At 39.4% G+C, this 9,518-nt stretch overlaps 1 pseudogene across 1 annotated transcript; it reads left to right on the plus strand.

The window, feature by feature from the left end:
* The first annotated feature begins 5,395 nt into the window (after positions 1–5,395).
* On the plus strand, positions 5,396–6,281 carry LOC306651597 (N-acylneuraminate-9-phosphatase-like; annotated as a pseudogene). The gene is made up of 2 exons: positions 5,396–5,545; positions 5,651–6,281. The product of its transcript is annotated as an N-acylneuraminate-9-phosphatase-like (transcript).
* Positions 6,282–9,518: the final 3,237 nt, after the last annotated feature.

Below are 9,518 nucleotides of genomic sequence, written 5' to 3' on the forward strand. Positions count from 1 at the left end.
ATGATAGGAATTCAGTGCAAACCTGGAGGACTTTTTAAAATTTTATTTATTTTTATTTTTACAGACTGCATTTTGATTCATTGTTCACAAATGGGGTACAACTTAACCTGGAGGATCTTTAAGCCCAAATTCTTACCCCTACACAAACTGCCTAAAATGTTCAAGGTTTACATTTACAGGTTATTCTCTCTCAAACATTCTGGAAACTCCTGAAATAGAGGTTCTCTATTTGACTTCTGTCTTTCCCACATCTGCCTCTCCTCCACATCTAAGCATCGAGCCAATCTTTTTTCTCTTCCTCCTCAATATGTGTTGAAGACATTAATTTCTCTGCATCCTCAACTGCATTACCATCTAGTCAGACACCACGGTCTTTCACAGGAAGCATGAAGACCACTGATTCTCCTTTTCTGTAGACTTACTTATCCATAGTCCATTTTCTAAAGCTAGAGACAGCTTTCTAAAATGCAAATCTGATTAATTCACTTTCTTCCCTGCAACTATTAAATGACTTTGTATTGTCTCCTGCAATGAACTATATGTTTGTGCCCCATATACCCCAATTTCATCTGTTAAAATCCTAAACCTCTACCTGATTGTACAGATTTGGGACAGTGACTTAGGCTGTGAAAGCAGAACCATCATGGATGGTATTACTAACCTTATAGAAGGAATGCCAGAGAACTTTCTCACTCTATCTCTGCCATGTGAGGATGCAATGATATGTTGGCAGTCTGCAACCAGAAGAGGGTCCTTAGGAGAACCCAACAATACCACCCTGTTCTCAGACCACCAGCCTCCAAGACTGTGAGAAATAAATTTGATGTTTAAAAGTGTCCCAGTCTATGACATTTTGTTGCAGCAGTCTAAGCTGACTAAGACACCTCCCAAGGCTCTCTACAGTCATGATTGATATATGACCTTGCACTGCTGTTCCCTCTACCTGTCATGGCATTGCCCACCTACTTCACCAGGTGAACTCCTACCTGTTATGTGCAGTCCTCCTGGGCTCAGCTTAGACACCATCTTCTTGCCCTCTTTGATTGTCCAAAGGAGTCTTCTTGAGACTCCTTCTCCACACTCCTATAGTGCCCTGTGTGGGTCCCTTTTATAGTGCTCACTACACTATCTCACTTGGGTATTGATTTGCCTTCTCAGTGACAGGATTAAATCTCTTTAAAAGCAGTGGCTGCTACCTTTTCATAAATGAATCCTCAGAAAATACTCACAAGTACTTATTAACTATGCCCTAACTAAATGAATATATTGGTGAAACTGTGGAGGACCTGTTCTAGAGGAACTGAGCTGCAATACAAAGGACGCTCCTCTTTCTAGGCACTCGAACTTCCCTTCAGACAAAAGAGCAAAAGCCCTTACTTGGGCACTCAGAATCTAGAGGATGTGGTAGTGCATGCCTATAGTCTCGCTACTAGGGAGTTGAGGCAGGAGCACTGCTTGAGCCCAGGAGTTCAGGGCCAGCCTGGGCAAAGCCTGGGTAACATAGCCAAACCTCATTAAAAGAAAGAGAGAAATATAAAGCGGGGGAGAAAGGGAAGGGAAAGGAAAAGAAAAGAGAGAAGGACTGAACATGGTAGAGCATGCCTGTAATCCCAGTGGCTCAGGAGACTGAGGCAGGAGGATGACAAGTTCAAAGTCAGACTCAGCAGCTTAGCAGGGCCCTTAGCAACTTAGGGAGACCCTGCTTCTAAATAAAATATAAAAATGGGTTGGATCAGTGCTAAAGTGCCCCTGGTTCAATCCCTGGTACAAAAAATAAATTAATAGAGGATGTGGAATGTTACCCTTCTGCAAGCATAATAATAATAATTGATTTATGGCCACTAAGGTAATTTTCTTGTTTATGTTGGTCACAATTAACAAATGTGCTAACTCCCTGTGACAACAGACTTATTTTGGTGTAAGGTTATGAATATAAAGCAAGAGATATTGGTATATAATGTGCACTTTAATGATGTCACAGCATAAGGAGTGGAGGGTAATGTAACTTGTGTTCTCTGGAGGGTCAGTTCTCCCAAGGGGAAAAAATATCTGCTTTAGATCATCAATGCCTTTCTTGCTAACTTCCCCTGCCATTGCTTTTCTCAGGTCCCTTCTGCATCTTGGTGGGAGGTAGGAGGTGGCCACTTACACTTCAGACTAGGAGATGATGTTGTGAGAGAGCTGGTAGAGGGATATAGAAGAAAAGAAGAGCTTTTAAAGAGGAAAAATGCATGTACATTCCCTCCTCATAAGTATCTCCGGATGTGTCCTTTAAAAAGGAAGTAAATAGCAATTTATATTATCATTTAGATACTGCAATTGTCCATCCTTTTGTACAAAGAGGTTTTACTGAGGCACACTATGACTGAAGGTCCAGTGAAACTGTTCCCACACCCCTCTAACAGACAGTGTATGTTAATTGGCCTGACTTTCAGTAGTTCCATATGTTGTACTCCCCGGTTATTAGAATAGGAGGAAGAAGGGGAAATCCAGGAATAGAAGAAAGTGTGACATCAAATACAGCAGCAGTAACATAAGAAGAATAGATTTCCAGGAATTAGCAATGATAAAATATAATTGAAATACTCAAAATGCTAAGAAACTTTCTTAGTCCATTTTGTGTTGCTATAATAACATACCTGAGGCTTGGTAATTTATAAATAAGAGGTTTATTTTGAATCACAGATTTGTAGGATGAAATTCCAAGTCTGAGAACCCTCATCTGGCAAGGGTTACTTCATGTCAGAAAAGCAGAAAGGGGAAAAGCCATATACATAAATGATTCAGGGTAGATTCTAGGCTCAATTATAATAAGCTGCTCTCTAAAGACCTGACCCACACCCACAAAACAGGCATTAATTCATTCTAAGGATGGAGCCCCCATGACCTAATTATGTTCCATCAAACCCTATTTCTTAAAGGTTCCACTACAACACTGCCATACTGCAGACCAAAGTTTCCAGCACATGAATCCTTGGAGGACAAACCACCTACAAACTATAGCAAAGACCAAACTTATTTATGTAGATGCATGATCAAGGGGATTCTGAAGGTTTTGTTAGATCATCTTCAAATAACAACAACCAAAAAAACCATTGTCTTTTGGGGAAAATATTCTTTTTTTTTTTTTTTTTTTTTTTGTACTGAGGATTGAACCCAGGGGCACTTGACGACTGAGCCACATCCCCAGTCCTATTTTTTTGTTGTTCTTCATTTAGAGACAGGGTCTCACTTAATTGCTTAGCACCTCACTTTTGCTGAGGCTGGCTTTGAATGCACAATCCCCCTGCCTCAACCTCCTGAGCTGCTGGGATTACAGGTGTGTGCCACTGCACCCAGCCTCTGATGCATCCTTAAAGGAGAAAAATAAGTCACCACTTTCACTGGCCTCTATAATCCTAATATAGCTAAGGCAACAACATGGCAGAAGCTACATATGAAGCATAGGAAAAGGCAATGTCAATAATCCAAAAATGAGATTGTGTAGATAAGAATGAAATGACTAACTGAAGTGAAAGGGGCTTTTAAACATAATAAGTACTCAGGATGAAGGAAAAGTCCAGCTTATGGAATGCTTTCTGCTAAAGATATGCTTTAAGAATCTTTACTGACAGGTATACAGAAGAAAAAGAAACATTAAAAACCATTTTATCATACTTACATTTTGCCTAATCAGTTAAATGAGTGTTGTTTACTTAATGACACTAAAAGCATCATGGACCTCCAGTTTGTTAGCATAATGATTTGTTTTCTAATACACATATTTTATTGGTACATTGTAATTACACACAATTGTGTATTCACTGTTAAATATTTGTACATGCACATAATTAAATTTGGTCAAAATCATTCCCCAACACTTCCCTTTTCCCTCTCCTCCTCCCTCCCTGACCCCATTGCTTTCCTCCACCCTATGGCTCTTCCTTCTATTTTCACAAGATCCTCTCCTTTCTTTTCTTGTTTCTCTTTAGCTTCCATATATATCAGAAACAATATGGCCCTTGACTTTCTGGGTCTGACTTATTTCACTTAGTATGATGTTTTCCAGTTCCATTTGTTTTTCTGCAAATACCATAATTTCATTCTTCTTTATGACTGAATAGAACTCCACTGTGTATATATACCACATTTTCTTTATCTGTGCATCTGGTGATGGGCACCTGGGCTGGTTCCATAACTTGGCTATTGTGAATCACAATGTTGTAAACATAGGTATGCATGTGTAGCTGTAGTATGATAGCATAATCATTTCAGTGTCATCAACTCTCAGCTACCAGTGACAGTGAGTGATAAAAAGATTCATGAAAAAGAAACATTCCCATAGGCCCTAAGGCATATTCAGAGCTGAAAATGTAAGGCATAGTCCTTTTTGTTTTTTACCCTAGGTCAACCTTGTAGGAGGAGAATCCCAAAAGGAAAAATAACTGGCCACTTATGATGATATGGTTTGAGGTCTAATTGCCATCTGCTCAAGTACATCTCTCATCTGAGGCCACCATGTTTGAAATTGTGAACACCAAGAGTCACAGTACTTCCATTTTTCTATCAGAAAGACCATTGATAAGGAAAGTAATCCCACAGGAAGATGGTTTTATCTAAAGTAAATGGTTAATAATAAACTGCTTTTCACATGCTTTGGACATAGAGGAATATGAAAATGACAATACCAAGAATCTGATTTTATCACATATTGATTAAACATAAAAATTCCTAGATTCTTTTAGATCCTTCCCAAAATCAAGGTTCCCACATTGGCACAACACCAAAAAGTGTAATTCACATTGGAGTCTGTGTGAATAGTACAGTTCACAAAAGACATGGCCATATGTAGCAATCCCTCCCAGACCCCTCTGGTGAAATAACATTTCAAAAGAGAACAAATGGAACCAGTGCACATGCAAGTGCCCCCTGGATGAGGCGGCTTCTCATATAGCTAATGAATATGATGGGAGTATATTAGGCTCTCCATCTCTACTATGGTTTGTTCTCACCAAAATTCACATTGAGGCTTGGTCCTTAATACAGTGGTGTTAGGAGGTGAGTTGTCCCCCAAAAGCTCATGTGTGAGATAATGCAAAAAGTTTAGAGGCAAAATGATTGGGTATGGGAGCCTTAACCTGATCAGTGCATTAGTCCCCTGATAGGGATTAACTGGGTGGTAACTGAAGGCAGGTAGGGTGGGACTAGAAGAGGCAGACCAGTATGGGTGTTCCTTTGGGGTTTTATACTTCGTCGTGATGAGAAGAGCTCCCTCTGCTTCCTGGTGTCCTGTCCCGAGCTGCTTTCCTCTGCCATATCCTTCCACCTCACTGCAAGCACAGAGGAATGGAGTCAGCCATCTATTGACTGAGACATTTGAAACAGTGAGCCCCAAAATAAACGTTTCCTCCTTAAAATGTTCTTGTCAGATGCACGGGCAAAGACAGCGAGTTGGCAAGGGCTGGGGCTGCCAGGCGCTAAGGGGCTGAGCCGCCTGCGGGCCGTTTTCTTTCTCCTGAACAACACGCTCATCTACACCGCTGGCTGGGGCGAGCAAGAGAGGCATGTTGGAGATTCAAGGAGAAATGCAAGAATTATCAGATGTGAAAAAACCCACTTTTAAAAGCCAACCCTAACAACTCTGAATGTCCCATCCTTCATGCTTCATCAGGTCATAAAGCTCATGCAATCAAAATATCATTATAAAAAGAGACTGAAATCATCTGTGAAAAAGTTCAAGTTAAACTCATCCTTACAGTACATGCATTACAGATCTGAGGACTTCACACTGGGAAGAAGCAATCCAGAAAACCAAAGGTGGAACAGACAATAGGAAATTGGAGGAAGAATATTATTTCCTGTGGAAATCTACCCGTTTACAGCATATGACCTTAGCAGAAGAATCAAAGCCATGCTTACTTGAACTTTGCAAGGAGGTCCGCCTACTCTTGTTTACAAATGGTAACAGACAAACACAGAGGGAGAAGATCCAGGCCTGTGCCTCTCAGTCCTATTTGGATGCTATTATTGTAGGTGAAGAGCAGAAAGAAGAGAAACCTGCACCTTCCATATTTTATTACCACTGTGATCTCCTTGGACAACAGCCTGGGGACTGTGTGATTGTTGATGACACAGAAACTGATATTGAAGGAGGCATCAATGCAGGACTGAAAGCAACAGTCTGGATAAACAAAAATGGAATAGTACCACTGACATCATCCCCCATTCCACACTATATAGTTTCTTCTGTGCTAGAATTACCTGCCCTATTACAAAATACAGATGGCAAAGTCAGTATGTGAGTTTAAAGCACATATATGGTCCAGCTCTAAGAATAATTAGACTTTAGATTTAATGACCATTTTGTGAAAGTCCTCCCAACCCTATTGCTTTTGACAACCAACCAACTGACTTGTATTTATATCTGAAAAAGCAGATTGCATTAATATAGGTTACTTTCAGTAGTGTAGTCCAGAAAACTTGAGGAAATACATTATTTGCTAGTCCATAACTTGAGATTTTTAAAAACCATCTTTCATATATTGGTTCCATGATGCCAAGCAGGATGGCTTATAGATGGATACACAAATGCAGCTTATATGGCTTAAAAATAGATTTCTTTAAAAAAAAAATAGATGGTAGAGTGCTTGCCTTGTAAGCACAAGACCCCGGGTTCGATCCCCAGCATCAAAAAAAAAAAAAAATAGATATTCCAAAACATGTATAATAGAGATTTACTAGAGACATTGGATCTGATTCATATGAAGTATTAAGTCATACAAATCAAGGCATTTCATAGTGAAATTATTTTGCCTATTTTTAAATGTCATACTTTTGCTTATTCTGGTTCTGTATTTTCTACTATGCATCTAGTTTTTCTGCATGACACTTTTGGGACTTTTTTCTTCTGTAGTGTGTACATGACAGATAGATTGCTCCAGTTAAAAAAAAAAGTTGCTAAAATCAACATGTTGTTCTCTTTTTCCACGCAAGTTTCACATCTTTTTAGAGCAAGCCTGTAACTTCCCTGTAGTCTTTACCTCTTGTAGAGATATTTTTACTATAATTCCAGGCACACAGTGGACTTGGGGGGACTCGATTTGCTGAGGATAAGTGCAGGTCACATGGCACCAAAAGTCATTTTTCCTCCTGGATCTGTAAAAGGAAAATTACCTTCCTGTGGCCTAATCAGGTAGTTTCCCTGCCTCCCTGTTCTCTACTGAATGGTTTTACACAAATGCTGAAACCAGTAGAAGATAAGGTTTTGCTATGAACTACTTCCTGGGTGCCATTTTAATACTTGAATGACTCTTAAGAGTTACCATCTGCCTTAATACTGTTTTTCACATTTTCAGAAATGATCACTGTTTCACAAATTTCTGTATCTATTTCAGGGTTCACTTGGAGCCTATTAATTAATGGCTCCATGGCAATTTATCAGCTGGCAACTAGAAAATTTTTCCTAAGCCCTGAGACAACACAGTCTCATGATTCCACTAACTAAATCTGGCATGAAGTGGTAAAGGAAAGAGTGGTTAATAAAGGAAATATTATTAGGGTTGTCTTTGGTAATATGAAAAAAAAAACCTAAAAGTACTAATGTAAAATACTAGGTGGTATATTGGGATTTGTAAAGCTGTAACTCCAAGACCAATAATCAAGTTTTAGATTATATGTGAGAACCTAAAAGCCAGTTATTTTCTGTCTACTACTAAGAACCAGATTCGCTGTCTTGTACTATTGTCCTTTTGTGTTTACTTAAGACCTCTTGATTGTGCCCTTGACTGTCCCATGGTGCTGTTGCTATGAAGCTAAACATCTGTGAAAAGGGTATGGTTGTATTTCCAATATGCTACCCATTTGACCTTGATTAAATTTTAGTTATTAGGAAAAAAATATTCTTGTCAGGTATTTTGGTCACAGTGGTGAATCATGAGGGTAGGGCCATCATGAGTGAATTAATACCTTTCTCATGTAAGTAAGTTCTTGTTTCCCATGGATGGATTAGTGACCATGAGAGACAATTGTTATAAATCAAGTCTATCCCTCATGTTCTCCCTCATCCACGTGTGCCCTCTTAGCTTCTGCTTTCTGCACTGAGTCAAAGCCACATGAGGCCCTCACCAGAAGCCAAACAATGCTGCTGCCTGAGTTTGTACTTCCCAGCCTCCAGAACCATGAGCCAAAAGTAACCTGTCCTGTTTTATTTGTAAATAATATAGTTTCAAATATTGTTATAGCAAGAGAAAATGGACCAAGACAGTCCTACCATTAAGGATATTAACAATATTTTAAATAATCTTTGAAGTTTTCAAATCAACCCTTCAAGAGTGGAGATTACACTACACCTAAGAAGACAAGGTAAAAATTATTATTGCCTCAAATCAATGTTCTTGACCAGGAATCATGTGGTATTTCCTCCCTTAAAAGCTTACTGAATAGCAAACCACTGTTTTAATTACAGATATATCACCTGTGTATTATGTTCAATTTTCAAGTTGATTTTGTCTTCATTATTTGATCTGATCCTCCCAATAAGAGTGAGTGTTACTCATAGGAGATACATTAAATGTCACCAGGCCCAGATGAAACTGGAACCAAGGAGGCTGAGGAACTTGTCTGTGGTTATAGTCAGTTGAGACAGAACTCCAGCATGACCCATTTCTTAAAGTGTTCCTCACAGGCCTATTTCTTAAAGACTTGGCCCCCAATCCCATGCACCTATCACAAGGTGGTGGAACCTTAAGAGGTTGAGGCCTAGTGGAAGGAAATTAGGTCTTTGGGGATGTCCCCTTGAAGGGAATATTGGAACCCCAGTAACTCCTCTTCTCTCTTTTGCTTCCTAGCCTCCATGAGGTAAGAAGCTTCCTTTGCCACATGTTCCTGCCATGATTTACTATGCCACCGCAGGCCCAAAACAATGGGCAACTGGTCATAGATTAAAATTTCCAAAACTATAAACCAAAAGAAACCTTTCTTACTTATAAGTTGATTATCTCATGTATTTTTGTCAGAGTAACTTAAAATTGACTAACACACCCACAGTTCCTCTTTCTAATCCAATGCATTTTCCTCTTCATGACACTCCCTCTGACCTGCCAAATTCAGCATGCCAATGAGATTTCAGCCCAGTAGAAAAAAAGTATACAAAAGCTTCAAAATATCAAGCCACATGCCCTAAAACAAGTCTGTTTTCTAGGAAGCAGAGGGACTAGAACTCCTATATTTCTGCCATTTTGGCAATAAAGAATTAACTCAGCAGGTCCAACGTTTACAAACCCTGCACATTTCTAAGAAGTCCCAGACTCTTAGGACTTTTAAGTCCTTGAAATATCCTATTGAGAATGCTTTTGTTCATCTGAGACCTTAGCCACATCATATAGTTTGTGCTAACAGAGTAATTTATGGCCTTGGACCATGTGTATCAGTTTGCCTGGAGAGTGTGTTAGACTAAGTAGCTAAGGTCAGTAACATGAATATCCCATGCCTATGTGACCAAACCCAGTAAATATCCCCAGACACTAAGGCTCAAGTAAGCT

The sequence above is a fragment of the Sciurus vulgaris genome (assembly GCF_902686455.1).
Source record: "Sciurus vulgaris genome assembly, chromosome: X".
In the NCBI taxonomy this organism is placed as follows: domain Eukaryota; kingdom Metazoa; phylum Chordata; class Mammalia; order Rodentia; family Sciuridae; genus Sciurus; species Sciurus vulgaris.